Below are 14867 nucleotides of genomic sequence, written 5' to 3'. Positions count from 1 at the left end.
GGGGGGGAATGGAAAGCAAATGTAGCCCTCTGACAATGTGAAAACCAGAACCATGCAGCATTATTACTTTAAACAGGTCAGGAACAATGACTCAAGATCATCATGCAGCAAAGAGTCAGAAGGAAGTTCACCGAACATGCAAAGCTAGTGGGAGAAAAATAAAATATGGAACAAAACCAGTCAGGCAATAGCTCAACTGGACAGCAAATTTCACAGGCGTTATAGAAATGTAGGGCTGGAAGGGACCTCTAAAGATCATCTAGTCTATTCTCAAGCTCTGAGACAGGATGAAGAATTTGATACTCTTCTGCCAAGTGTAAATACATCAGAAATCTAAATGAAACTACTCAAGTGGAAAAGACAACCAACCCAGAGACAACAATTTGAGATTTTCAGAAAATGCTAACAGTATAAAATGACTTTGGGAAAATGAAAATCCGATTTCTCCTGTTTGTATTATTAGAACTGAAGAATGGAAAGGAGAAGGGGGAGTTCATTCTCTTTCTAAAGGAATGGGTTCCTAAACTTCTGTCTTTGGATTCTACTGCATGTCTCAAAGGAAATTTAATCCAGACATAGTACCATTATATTTCAGGTTGGGACCATCGCAATGAAGCGAAGTTCCTTGCTGCTAGGCACCAAAAGAGATAGTATGTGGTTGATATATAATTCCACCTCTGAGAATGGCAAAATGGAATGCAGAACAGGGGCAGATGAGAGCTGTGGAACCCAACTGTGAATGTGGTGAGTTCATGCAAAGGTGCCCTCTGCTACCTCCATAGATTGATGCTCTTCTCTCCTCCATCCTGGCGCCCCCAGTGTTCATTAGGGTTGCAGTAAGCTCTGAGCAACTGCTGCAGGAGAGAGAAGGCGGCCAGAAGAGTCCTTGTAGTTACAAAAGTTAAAGAGGGGAGATGTCTTATTTGGAGTGTGGAGGGGCTGACAGGGTGCCTGTACCTGCCATTTGCATGCAATGGTGGTTCTTGTGGGTCTTGACTTCTCTACTCCCTGACAGCTATATATCATATTGGAAATGCCAGCCAGGAGTGCTGAGAGTATAAGCCCCCTAAGGTTCCCTCCAACTGTCTGTCAATCAACCATTAGAAAAATCCTCTCCCAACACCAGGGATCTCTCTCTCAGGACTTAAACCTCTGCAGCCATGGAGCCCAAGTGGACTGTAAAGCCTTAGCCAGCCCCATACATCCCTCCTCGTACATCACTGGCCAGGATTTTAGTCCTCAGCTTGAAAAACAAAATCATCACAATAACTTCCTTGCTACAGTATCTGCTCCCTTTAAAAAAAAAATACCTTCCAGATTTGCGCATTTTTTTGTTGCGGCAATTATTTTATCTTGGTCCTCTATTCTGTGCCTGCATTGGGATGTTTAAAATCATCATTAGTTAAAAAGAAGACCATGTTTTCCTGTATTTCTTTCAAAATTTTGCGATCAACAACTTCTGTGGATTGCAGCTAGTTTCCTGTTCAGGTTTTGCAAACTGACTCCTTTTCCAGAGACAGTTTTTAAAAGGCTGCTGAATAATTCTTTCTCACAGTTCTCCTTGGTACCTTTAGAATTTGCACTGTTCCCTGGTTATCCAAAATCTTATTTGCTGGACTTAAAGAGCTCTTTAGTTCAGAGATTAAATTCCACCTTATCTTTTTTCCCAAGTCAGGAACAAAGGAGGCCTCTGTTTTGCCAGGGTAGCTATACTTACACAAGTTTCTCGCTGAATGCACTGTAAGACTCTCTTGGCAGGGACAAGGAAATCAATTAGGCACCTGAGGCCATCTCCTCCATACAGCTTTTCAACTATGCTGAAAAGCTGCCACAGGACAGTGGCAGCCGTGGCCTCGAACGGTGGGTATAATGCAGAGAGAGTGTTCTGGATGTAGGTGTCCAGGGACTCAGAGTTCTGGAATGAAAAGCAACATGACAGCAACTTGTGAGAATTAAAAGATCTAACTGTAAAACAATATTTTATTAAAACAAAACACTTTAAAACTTCAATCTATTGATTTCATGGAGTACACACTGTTGGGTGGCTGCTTTTCTATTTTGTAGAGGAGTTCCCTTTGCCCAGTTTGTACAATAACTAAAAAGTGTTTTAGCCATTTTTTAAATCACAGTCCAAACTTCTGTACTCTAAACCCCATTCAGCTCTGTTTAAACGACAATGAAGCTCCACATTGCTTGGAATCAGATTTAGTTGAATCATCTTCAAAGAAGTTCAGTCATTTATCCAAAATACGAAATGCAGGCACATTAAGTCTCAGTCAAAGTTATAGTATTCATCCTGAAATCATGTTTTGTAAAAAGGTCTTCACTTGCATTTAGCCTCAAACACATTTTTTAAACATATTTTTGGTAAAGAGAATGGAAGACAGCACCCATAAAATGACATACGCCCAGTGTTATATACAGATCATGACAGAACTTTTTAAATGAACAAAGTTGAAATACTACCTTATGTTTATAACAACATAGTATAAACACTGTGATAGCAATTCTCCAGTAGTTCTGTCAGGAGTGCTTGCATTTAGTGAAAGAATGCATTTCTTCAAGAATCTCAGTACATGCTACAAGAATGTCCTTTTTCAGGTACAGAATTTCCTGAAGAAATACCTCACTTAATATTTCTGGTGGAAAGAATCAAGCCTGCATTAAAACAAAAATTCAATTTCAAAAGGTGGCACAAACAACGAAAATACAGTCAGGGAAGAACATTTACCCTCTTTTGGAGCTGGCACCAAATCTAGAGGTGAGACCTCAACCCCACTGTTCCTTCTGTTATCATATTGGCAAGGAGACCCCACACCCATGCTTGGGTAACAGGGAAGACAGCATTTCCTCCTGGGGCAACTCCACTGCCATGTTTTACACTGGTTGTGGAGTCTCTCCCAGCCTTGAGGGGTGCAGCTGACTAGCTGTGGCACAGGCATTGACTGCTGCTCAGAAGGGCCTCACTTCTACTGCACCAAAAGCACAGAGCCTGTCCACATGGTGGGAATCCATATGGGCTGCTGAGCATACCTTGCAGTGCAAAGCTCTTCCCTCATCCTAGGCAAAAGGGCATTCTGGGCTAAGTTAATGCACTCATTTAAAGAGTATTTTTATCCCTGGTCTGGCTGATTTTCATATCCCGACTCCACAAGTTAGTTCCACCAATGTTGCACCTTTGCTTCAGCTAACATTGTCAATTAAGGTTTGCTAAGAACTCTTGACACTATATCCCTCAGAATCCAGAAAATTGCTACACGGATTTGAAAAATCTTAATATTAAGGAGAAATACATAGCTGATTCCTGAATTTTTGCATGAATAATTAGTGCTTACTGCTGCTAGAACGAACGATTCTGTAGTATGCACACATACACATATAAAATGTATACATCCATATACAGTTACATATTACCTACGGATTCAGTAGGACCTCCATAGTCAAAAATGAAAGATAATTCCCATTCTAAACCTGAATTTAGATGGCTACTTTCTCCAAAACCTGCTTGTGACATGACATTTTTCATGCTTAGTCTCCGCACAGTAGAGATTTTTATTTTCTATTTAACATATATATTATATTAATTTTGAACTTTAGAAATTGATCAGACAAGACATTTGATATGAGACTTTGAAAAACAACTATTCTTTCTTCCTAGAGAAAGAGTTCTGTTTGAAATGTTTCTATATCATCTCAAAAACTGGAAATAAACTCTTTGAATGAACTTGCACTACACTGATCTGACAATGAAGGAGAGGCATGAACACTAAAGGGATTGAATATATTTTCACTTGTTTAATATTGCTCAACAGACTGAGCTTATTTTTACAACTGAGACTTTGTGGCCTGATAATATATTTGTAACCACGACCTCGTGTATTCCATGCTTCCCCAGCAGCAGAATTTGCTTCAGTATCCTCCCCGACTACAGAATTGTGCTTCAGAATCAAAATTGTCTAAAATAAAATCACATTTCCAGCTGATTTGGTTGTGAAGGCAATAGTGTAAACTAAGCCAGTGTTTTCCTAAGTTTACAGAGAGTCTGAAGCAATAGCTCAGTGAGCTGTGAGCTATGTTCATTCAGGGATTGCTGACTTAAAAATCTGATTACACTAGTTTATGTATCAACATGGTTAAAATATTTCACTTCTGATCATTTTTGTGGAAAGAGCTCCAGTTTGTTAACCTCCACTTAAATCCTCTCCACATTTCTTATCTGTTGCACCACCTCAGGGGGAGCTCCGGTAGTCACTGTGTCTCAGACAGCTTAGAAGATGCACATGGAGCTGCTAGTCCTTACACACAATGGAGTGCAAGGACCCTAACTATAGCTGGCCCCTGTAGAGAGGGAGCAAAGGGGAAAACAAGATTTGATCACCCACATAATGGCTAGCCGTTGTTTGGCACATGTGGACGTGTGACAGATGGGGGAGGGGTGGATACCTCTATGTCAAATTATGAATTCCATTTAGGTTTTGTGAATGTCATGTGGTATTTCAACCTCCATTTTGAATGCAACAATCAGTGTGGTTTAGAGCATCTACTGTGTAGCAAGGACTTGACACTTACAGTTTATACTAAAATGTAGGTTGACCTAGCTACATTACTCAGAGCTGTGAAAAATGTCATGCCTTGTGCAATGTAGTTAGGTCGACCTAATCCCTACTGTAGATGAAGCTGAATTCATCTACCAACCACCTCTCAAAGGGGTGGATTTACTACAGTGACAAACAAATTCCTTCTATCGCTGTAACACGTATCTACACTACAGCGGTGTATCTGCAGCGGTGCCACTGTAGTATAGATATATCCCATGGAGAGACTGTCTGGAAAGCTGTGACAGAGCGATCGAGGGCCATCAACAATGCATGGCTCTACACTAGCAGAACCATGGGTTTTCTATTAGCAGGGCTGTTGAATTTGAATGACTCTCTACCCAGAAACCAAAGGCATGTTGGAGTCTGTAAATTCCCCATCAGAAGTCAATGAGCAGAAAAGAGGACACAGGTTGTTTTAAAGAGGACAGCATGTTTGCCTGTGATTTAGCCACGCCCCCAAAGCATCAAACTACACCCTTTGGTTGTCCAGCACACCTGTACACAAGGTGGCAGAATTCTGACACAATCTTGACAGGTAAGATAGCCTCAAGATCGTGCAATGCACAAAGTCCCTGGCAAAACACTTTTCAAAGTATTTAATAATTACATTCTGATAGCACAGCAAAACAGCAAATTGCACAAGTTCAACAACTCATCAATCACCTTAGGCATTAGAACCCGCTTTGTTTAGAAAGACCATTTCACCAAGACTCTGTGTTATCCCCTACCCTTTAAAAAAAAAAAAAAGGCCAAGACATCTCAAACATCCAACTCAAGATGGTGTGAAGAGAGTTTGGTTTAATTTCTCATCCAGTTTCTCATTTCAATTCAATGAGACTTTACAGACCAACAACACCACAATGCCACTCTATGCACTGCGTTACAAGGTCAGATTCACTGGCTATGACCCACATCGTCTTGGCAAGGAATTTGAAGCTACAGGCTTTATGTTCAGAGGCAACAGCAGCACTGGAATTAGTGGTATATTGTGGCCTAACCCATGTAGCTCAAAAAAAGAATACCAATAACTTCCATAGTTGGAAGGCAAATGAAACCTCATCAGTAATTCTAAAATTTTTAGTCTGGTTAGTCTTCTATCCGGTGAACCATTCTGTCCTGCAACCATACTGAAACTGCTAAAGTCCCAGTTTGGATTAGCTCCAGTTTGTTTTAAAAGCCACATCAGAGCAATATCAAGGATGCTGAGCAAATACCAGGTAGGGCAAGTAAAGGTGTTAACAATATTCAGGTAACTAGAGGTCTTACACCGTAACATTGTGTCAAAATTGGTTATGATTGTGGAAGGTGCCCTGACGCTTTTGTGTGTGTAATTTTAAAAACAATTCTTTACTCTATTACCCCATTCTTTTCAGTCATCATTCTTGCCCATTAGAAGGTAAGAGGAATGGAAAGAGGAAGACATGGAGAAAAAATAAAGTGATATGAAGAATGATTCAGAATCAATTGGCATAGAAGGAAAATTAAATTACTTCTGTTTTGCTTTGGGTATATTATTCTGTTCTAGACAAAAACTCAAGTAAAAAATCCTGACTGAGTCTATATACCCTTTACTAAAACTATCAGCTGTTAGGCCAGAGTATAATCATATATTAAGCATAATAAAAAGAGATAATACTGTAACAGTTTGAAAAGCATTTAATGTCTACTTGGTTCATATGTTCATTATCAACACACACAGAGAAACAGGCTACAGTGTTCAATTACTGGCACTTACTGCCTGCACTACTATACACTGCAGTTGAGAAACAATAAGTCACCCCCCCAAATAGTTTTGCATATTATATGCATGTAAATTGCTGGAAAGCCCAAGAGAGCACTTTTTTAGAGTGAGTGTGCGTGTGTGGGGCGAGTTACATTTTTGTGATCTGTTCAGACAGCTGTTTTGTTTACCTGTTTTATCTGAGCTGTGTACAGGACATGCTATAGCACACCCTGCAATGAAGGAATCTGAAATAATAGTTTAACACATTAAAGAGGTATGTGCTCAGATCATAAAGCATTTCATAAAACTGGTTAACTCAGTGAGAATCAACCTCTATATCAACTGGTTAACTCAGTAAGAATCAACCTCAAGCCATGTGCACTTACTTTAAACCTGGCTGATGCTTGGCTTACTGTGTCTGAGACCTAGCAGAGTATGTGGAGAACAATGCTCTTGGAGATATGCTCTGTTAGCAGGTGCTGATCTTGCTGAGAGATGCTTAATGAGACCTGCTGAGTCATTTTTACATTTGGTTTGAGTGTACCTTGGATAGAAAGGAGAGGGGAGGTCTTAGGGTCTGATGTAGGGATGCCAGCCATCCAGGATTGTCCTGCAGTCTCCAGGAATTAAAGATTAATCTTTAATTAAAGATTATGTCATGTGATGAAACCCCCAGGAATACATCCAACCAAAACTGGCAATCCACCCCGGGACTGAGTAGTCATAAAGGAAGAACTCCAGCTAAAACATGGGGAGAAGGTTTGTGTTGGAGTTTATATTGTTTATTTTGCATTAATTCGTTAATAAAGCCATACTCTAGGAAAGGGGGTGAGTTGTGACCCTAAACAGCATGTGAACTTTGTTTTAGCACCAACTGGGAAGGAGATCTGTTTACATATAGCTGCAGGAATTTTATGTTCCGCATGATACTTGCAGTACAAAGCAGCACGTGGTGGACAATTGGACAGGGGATGTGGGAACCATCAAGACACAAACAAACACTCTGTGCTCCCCCTTGTCGCAGGACAGGAGTTACCAGAATCATATTCTCCCTCAGAGCAGGGAAAATGAGTTCTCCCTTGGTACCAAACAGATAGCAGTAGGAGATGAAGAAAGAGGAAGACCATGATTCAAAACTGTATTCTAAACTAGAGTCTTCATTCAGCTGCATCTGGGCGTGTGCTGCATTCATAGTCTGCTATGGAAGAGCAGCCAAAGTCTGTATGCTGCCATTCCTCTAGAGTTTGGATGGGGGAGCTAGCTTGTGCAACTCAAGCTCCATAGGACGTTCCACACAGGCTATCTAGAGAACGTATGTTACCAATGTATTCCTCAGCTGCCTTGGCCACTGGCCACACCCTCTTGTCACCTGCTCCCCTGGTGATGGCAGTGATGTTTGATGTCCCTTTAACACTGCAAGTCCCTTTATGGCTCATTTTTTAACCAGATTCTGGGTCCTGGTTAGAGCTGGGGGGAGGGGGGAGGGGGAGGGAGAGTTAATTCTGTTTTGCAGAGGATTTAGATATTTTGAAATCTGGTTTTGTTCCAATTAGGAATGAAAAGCAAACATTTTGAAATTCTCTGTGAAAAGGAATAGAGCCTGGCTCTGGGGCAGTTCCACATAGCAGACTGAGCTGGAGCCACAAATCCTGGAAGCCAGGTGAGTAAACTGGCAGGAAACCAGGCAGCTTTCAGACAAATGTGCCTTGCAAGCCAGGTTCCAGCCCAGGTTCCACTGGAACTCCATTGGAATCTAACAGTCTCGCCAAAACATTTTGATGAATTGGCAAATTCTGATTAAATATGTCCAACTTCTTCAGGCCAGTTTTTAATCTGCTCTTTGTCCTGAAGTCCTTTTCTGCATCCCTTTCTAGAGCTTGGCTAATGGTCCAGCAAGGATTTAGTCTAGAAAACATTTTTAAACACATTGGAAAACAATCTGTAAAGCAATTCAGATTGCTGATGGCTTAACAGTGTTTTTTAAACAATTCCACTGAACCTTTTTGAACGGTCTACTATTGCCCCTCTTTCTGAACCAGCTTCTCCAGTTTATCAAATAATATTACAGCAGCCAATATAGGAAGCTTTGTCGTCACCCTGTGCTCTGTATACGGGTGAAGAAATAATTATTTAATCTTCTTAACTTTACTCTCTTTCCTTTAATCATGCGAGGCTAAATGAGAGATGATTTTTTTTTTTTTTAAAAGACAGGAAGCGTCTCTTCCTGTTTAACTTTGTTTCTAACTGAACTGGTTTGATTTAGAACAGTGACTAAAACCAGTCAAACATCCTGAAAATATTAGTAAGCCTAATGGCATCTCAATTATAATAATTTTACTTACGAGGGTCTCAGCATTGTCCTAAAAACCTCTCTCTCTTCCCATACCATGCACTTGCCATATTTAAAAATAATTAAACTAATAAATGAAGAGGAAGTCTCCAGTAGGCCAGTAAGAAAATCATGGCTTTGAAACAAATACAGAAGAATCTTCGGTCAGAATAAATGAAGACAATAAATCACTTTAAAGGTTGTATATGTACTATAGTTTCATATTAACTTTTTTCTTCAGTTTATTCTACAGATGTTTAACAGCAACACTTTAACCTACTTTAATTAAAACAGAGCAAACTGCAGTTAACATCCCAGAAGCATTAGCTCATTACAAAGCCTGGGAACTCTCTTTATCCCTTCACAGATGTCAGTGTGCAAACAACAGAACAACAGCATTACTAATGGACCTGTTGTGAAGACTAAGGAATTAAGTCAGTTGAAAAAGAATAAAGGCCTCCTCTTATACAGCCCATGTGGGACAACCAATGTGCAACAAACACCATCTAGTTGTAGGTGTTTGTACAGCTTTAGACTTTGGTGCAGAACAAATGGAGGAACCCCGGCCCAAAGTGAAACGTGAACTGATGCAGACTCTGAAGAGTTGAAGTGAATCCTACACGTGATAGTGATGAGAGATTCATTGTGCAGAGCAAAAGAAGAAAATAACAGCTAAAGGTGTAGCTCCCAAAGTGAGACATGAGGGTCACACGCTTTATATGGTCTCCTAACAGTTCACAGCCCCAACTTTGTTGTGCTTTATCTTAGATATGGAAGTACTGCCTATTAAGGATAATGATTCTAATAGGCCAGGGCCTAAGGGCCTGATCCTTCCCTGTGCTACACTCGTTACAGTAGTTTCAAACCAGTGTAATTGCCCTGGAGCCAAGAGAGTTGTACAGCTCTAAAGCTGGTGTAACACAATGGAGAATCAGGTCCCATGTCTTCTTTTCCTTTCTAATGACATACTGAATGTCTTACTGTTTTGTTTTCATCGCCTGTAAATTCAATTAACAAGCAATTTCTAGTCATTCAGCAAAGAAGATCCAAGTACAAGCAACTATTGTGCTTGTGTGTTTGTTTTCATTAAAATGTGTACATTGATATGCAAATTAGAAGCAAGCATATGACAAGTTGCCAAAGTGAAACCAAACTTTCAGTGGCTTACAGTTTAGCATTCAGTAGTTAAAATCTAATCACCTGATAAACTCAGGAAGATAACTGACAGACACAATCATTGGCATATTATGCCTCTCCTATTTCTGACTTTAAATGGATAATTCATTATAAGTGATAATTATTGTAATCACTGTTTGTAAATAAGAAAACTAAGATCACAAACAGGCCTTCCTTGGTCAATATTGGCAATGGTTCAGCAGTTACACAAATTTCCTCTTCCCTTGAAAAGCATCTCTCTTCTCTCCTAATGAACTGGAGTACAGCAGTCTTCATCCATGTTTACTGTGTGTTCAGAAATGGCACAACAAAGATGAATTATGGGATAGATCACAGGGAATTCTGACATTTTATCTCACATTTTCAGAATTTTCTACGCTAGAAGTTATCCCACAATACACAGCAAAATTTTCCCATCAGGCAAAGCGCACGCAAGTGGTGCAGATGACTGGAAGAACACCACCTTTTGGCAACACAGCATGCTGTTACATAGGCACAAGCGGCACGCGGCAAAAGGCACTCCACTAAAGTAGATTTGCTGGTAGCACTATGCCAACCAATCTTACACTGGGGTGACTTTTGTCCATAGACAAGGCCTTAGATAAAGGGCAAAATCCTGCTCTTGCTATTCCATGCTCTATGAGAGCATAGTAGGAGCCAAGATGTTCCATGAGCAATCCTGCTAGCATTCGAACCTGAAGAAATGCACATCTGAGCGCTGCTGCTGGGCACATAAAACATTTTCTATGGCACCAAACTCAAGAGTTTACACAGAAAATTGTGTGTTCTGTCACAGAAAATGTTATGGGTCCCGAAGAAGTGCTCTAAGCACAATCTCATTCCTCCCTCGATTAAGATCCATACACAAAGTTGATTAATGCTGTTCAGTGCAGCAATCAAACTATACCGTATGTGTTCTGAGATATTACTTAGTGGAGTCATAGAGTATAGCTGGCCTGGTATCCCACTGTGGCAGGATTGTGAACAGGAATCAGTAGTTGAGCCTGAATGAGTGTGTGTGTATGCATAAGAGCAGACACACAAGAAAGACACAGTCTGACTGGTAATTTAGAAAGCACTTTGGGGTTATCTGGATAAAAAGCTCTGAAAGCAACTCCTTTATTAAGATTAAGGCAGGCTGGACAGCTACAAGAATGCTGCTGTATATGTGGCAATGGAAATCAAAGAATAAAACTGCAACAGGTAAAATATTTGACATGATGTATTGGATAGCCTTCATATCCTGAACAGCCCCCCCACCCCTCCTCCTACATGCACACCAAATGAGGAGCACTTGCCTCTTGGAAGATTTCCATTTATTCCAGTTTTAATAAAAAAGGTAAGCATAACTTTCAACTGTGTGCAGTCAGCCTAAAATGATGACTACACAGGGAACAAGAGAAAAACATGTGAAAAGTACTGTTTTTCAAACAGTTTGAAAACTGGAACTGTTGTCAAGTCAGGAATTGTCTGCAAAGATGTTTGAGACCACTACCAGAAATGGGCAGCATCTGGAAGGGAGGAATTGCTAATAACTAAAAGGACTGTTAAACTGTTCGTCAAAGCAAAAGTTTTTCATTGCAGAATTAATGGTCACTTTAAAATGCACACACAGGTCAAGCCTACCTATTTAGATGGTATGGAACTTAAGGGCAAGGACCATGCCTTTTTGTGCTTGTACAGTATGCTGGGCACTCAATCCTGACTGGGACCTTTTGGCTCTACTCCAATATAAATAAAGTAAAAATAGTAATTAATAATGTTAGAGAAAATGTACAGCTATTTTCTTTTTGTTCTGGAGATAAGCTAGGCCATTCCGAAACAAATAGTTTCAACAAGAATGTACAGCTCACACAACTGATGAGGTGTATGTATTATGCGGTTTTGTGCTTTCTTTTGAAGCATTAGGGCATTGTGTTATTTTATCCAAATAACAATTGGCTCTTGCCAAAGGCTGAACGCTGCGCTGGATGGGCCAAAGGTTTGATCTAACATGGCAAATCATACATCCTTGGGAGTGAACGAGTAAATATGTTAGTGACTTCCATTTCTAGAACACCATTCATTCACAAGGAACTAAAAAACTACTGATGTATGGACAAGAGCCATTTGATACACCACTAAATTAAAGCCACTTTTGGAAGGCAATGACCATTCTGCACTAGTGAGTTGACATGGTATAACAGTGTTTTGGTTAGTAAGTGAAGAAAAATGTAGCCAGTCAACATCCCAAGGAGATTTGAGAGGGCAGAAATGTAGACTCAAATGTAAATGTCTATAAGTGTGCACTCACACATAAAATACCCAATGCAGGGGCACAAGATGGGGATTAAGAAAATCCATTGTTGGAGCCCATAATATACCTATGTAGTAGGCATGAGCTCTTGTCTCAGTCTCACATCTCGGATGCTGTTTGTCTGGTATACACAAAATTTAGAAATTGCCAACATTGTGTGTGTGCAATTTTATCTCTGCCCCTTTCTGCATCTGCATTACAATGCAGTCATATCATGATACAATACCATACAATTTTTCTACATGTTGAAAGGTGCACCTTGAAAGACTTGCAGTGAGTAAGGCAAGGGCTCACAGCAACCCTTTGTTGCATTCACTGTGCATCATGGGTTCTCTTTCTCTGGCATACACAAAACCATAGATGATGTCATAAGCATCTAAGATTGTGGAAAAAAATTATGAAGTTATTATGCATTGTTAGATAGGCCAGATCATACATATACACAGGACAGAGCTCAGGTTGAATACACAACTTTGCCTTTCGCATCTCATGACTTCTGAGTGTTTAACATGCCTCCTAAATGTTCCTGTCATTTGTTTTTTTAATATGGATTTATTAATAAGATGGTTTAGAGTAAGGGTCACAACAGCAATTGGTTATTAAGGGCATTTGTTTGGCATGTTATCTGTATGCAACTATAGCCTTTTCCTTCTTAGAATCATAGAAGATTAGAGTTGGAAGGGACCTCAGGAGGTCATCCCCTACTCAAAGCAGGACTAACCTCAGTTAAGTCATCCCAGCCAGGGCTTTGTCAAGCCACAGCTTAAAAACCTCCAAAGATGGAGATTCCACCACCTCCCTAGGTAACCCATTCCAGTGCTTCACCACCCTCCTAGTGAAAAACTTTTTCCTAATATCCAACCTAGACCTCCTCCACTGCAACTTGAGACCACTGCTCCTTGTTTTGTCATCTACTACCATTGAGAATTGCCTAGCTCCATCTTCCCTGGAACCCCGTTTCAGGTAGTTAAAGATTGCTATCAAATCTCCCCTCGTTCTTCTCTTTTGCAGACTAAACAAGCCTAGTTCCTCTAGCCTCTCCCCATAAGTCTTGAGAGTCCAGCAGGGGACAACAAAAATGATTAGGGGGCTGGAGCACAACATCCTTTTTGTAGTGGGGGGCCCAAAACTGGACACAATACTCCAAATGCGGCCTGACCAGTGCCGAAAAGAGCAGAATAATCATTTCCCGCGATCTGCTGGCAATGCTCCTACTAATGCAGCCCAATATGCTATTAGCCTTCTTGGCAACCAGGGCATACTTGTGTAATTCTGGTTTTAAATTTGGATGGGAAAGGTTGTAGGAACGTGCCAGTGTCAATAAGGAGATTAAATATCTGTTTGCCAAGGGCTGTCATGATTTGGTAGAGGTCACTGCTCTCAGTGTCTCACCAGATTATACTGAAACCATCAGTTCTGTTTTGGTTGATTTTGGTCCAACTTTCTTATCTCCCTTCCCACCTCTATCCTTTTGCTACCATAATGCTCACTTTAGAATACACCTGTCCCTGTGTGATTATGGAATTTGTCCTCCACCACCACAAATGAAGTATCGGGGTCCCAACACCCGGAAATAAACCACGGGATAGCAGCGAGAAAATTCAATAATCAGACCAACAAGGAAACAAAGCACTGGGCTCAACAAAGAGTCAAACCTGAGTTTAGAGAGAGGACACCAGATGTCATTGCAGACTGCACTCCCTCAGAGCCCAGCCACAGGATGCCCCACAGCCCAGACACATGCACACACCCTCTATACCCCCTCTCCCTCTGAGCCCAGGGATCCAGAGGGAGAAACAGTCTGATGCTGGGGCCTGGGCTTGTGTGGAGTTTCCTGCTTATCACCTCCTTCCTTCAGGATATGCTGGGAACTGCAGCTGCCGGGACACCTCCAGTTCCCTTCCCCTGCCTCCAGCACTTATTTGCGAGCTGGGCTCTGCCAGGTCCAGTGACCCCTACTGGAAGCCAACAGCTTCCATTTCAAGGGTGGGGGGATTTTGCGCAGAACATTAATCTCTGCGCAAATTCTGCCTTGTGCAGTGATGCAGAATTCCCCCAGGAGTAATTACTTGTGCCTATGTAGTTTTGTTCAACCCCTACCAAGTGCCCAACTTCGAACTGAATTAAAAAACCCTTTCCTGACCATATAACCATCTAATGCTGCCCTGTGGGAGCCAGTCAATTGGTTCAGAAGGTTTCCAAAGAGATTCTTTAGGAAGAGGGCCCTTTAAGAAGATACATGCACTCTAAACTGAAGCCATTCACCAGTTGCTAAAGCCCACCAAGTACACTGCCACCGCTCCCTTGCCCCTAATACAATCCAAAAGAAGGTGTTTCAATTTGGTGTTCCTATATTTAACCATCCTGTGTTTGAATGCATTGATCTAGTAATTACTGGACTCACTGAAGGGCAGGTTACTGTGTTATCCCTTCTATTGTTAACTATATATTTACTAACACTGAAAAATCATGAGGGAAACAGTGGGGAGGATAATTAGAAATCGGATTCAAGAGATGAGGATACTTTGTTTTAAATCTCTTTTCTCTTTGTTAGGATGCTGAAGGAGGGCAACCATAAATCTAGACATTTTTTTTTAAAAGAGTAAATAAAATAAAATATTTCACTTTGCTAATAACTACCTTTTTATAAAGCGGTGGGGAGCGGGGGGAATAAACAGCTGAATTCCATAACTGTAGTTAGTGGTTTTCTTTTATATTACATTATATTATATTATGCTTGAGTTA

General features: G+C 40.8%; 1 long non-coding RNA gene across 1 annotated transcript in view; it reads right to left on the bottom strand.

Moving 5' to 3' along the window:
• Nucleotides 1–1824: 1824 nt before the first annotated feature.
• LOC137167649 (uncharacterized) overlaps nucleotides 1825–14867 on the bottom strand; it is a 94394-nt gene continuing 81351 nt past the window's right edge. The window contains exon 3 of the long non-coding RNA XR_010924154.1: nucleotides 1825–1915. This is a non-coding gene — a long non-coding RNA (uncharacterized lncRNA). The remainder of the gene's footprint in view (nucleotides 1916–14867) is intronic.

This window comes from Emydura macquarii, unplaced genomic scaffold, assembly GCF_026122565.2.
Source record: "Emydura macquarii macquarii isolate MOO-44397 ecotype Brisbane River unplaced genomic scaffold, CSIRO-AGI_Emac_v2 contig_2948, whole genome shotgun sequence".
Lineage (NCBI taxonomy): Eukaryota > Metazoa > Chordata > Testudines > Chelidae > Emydura > Emydura macquarii.
The sequence above is the reverse complement of the archived record's forward strand: the minus strand, read 5'-3'. Positions and strand labels throughout refer to the sequence as shown.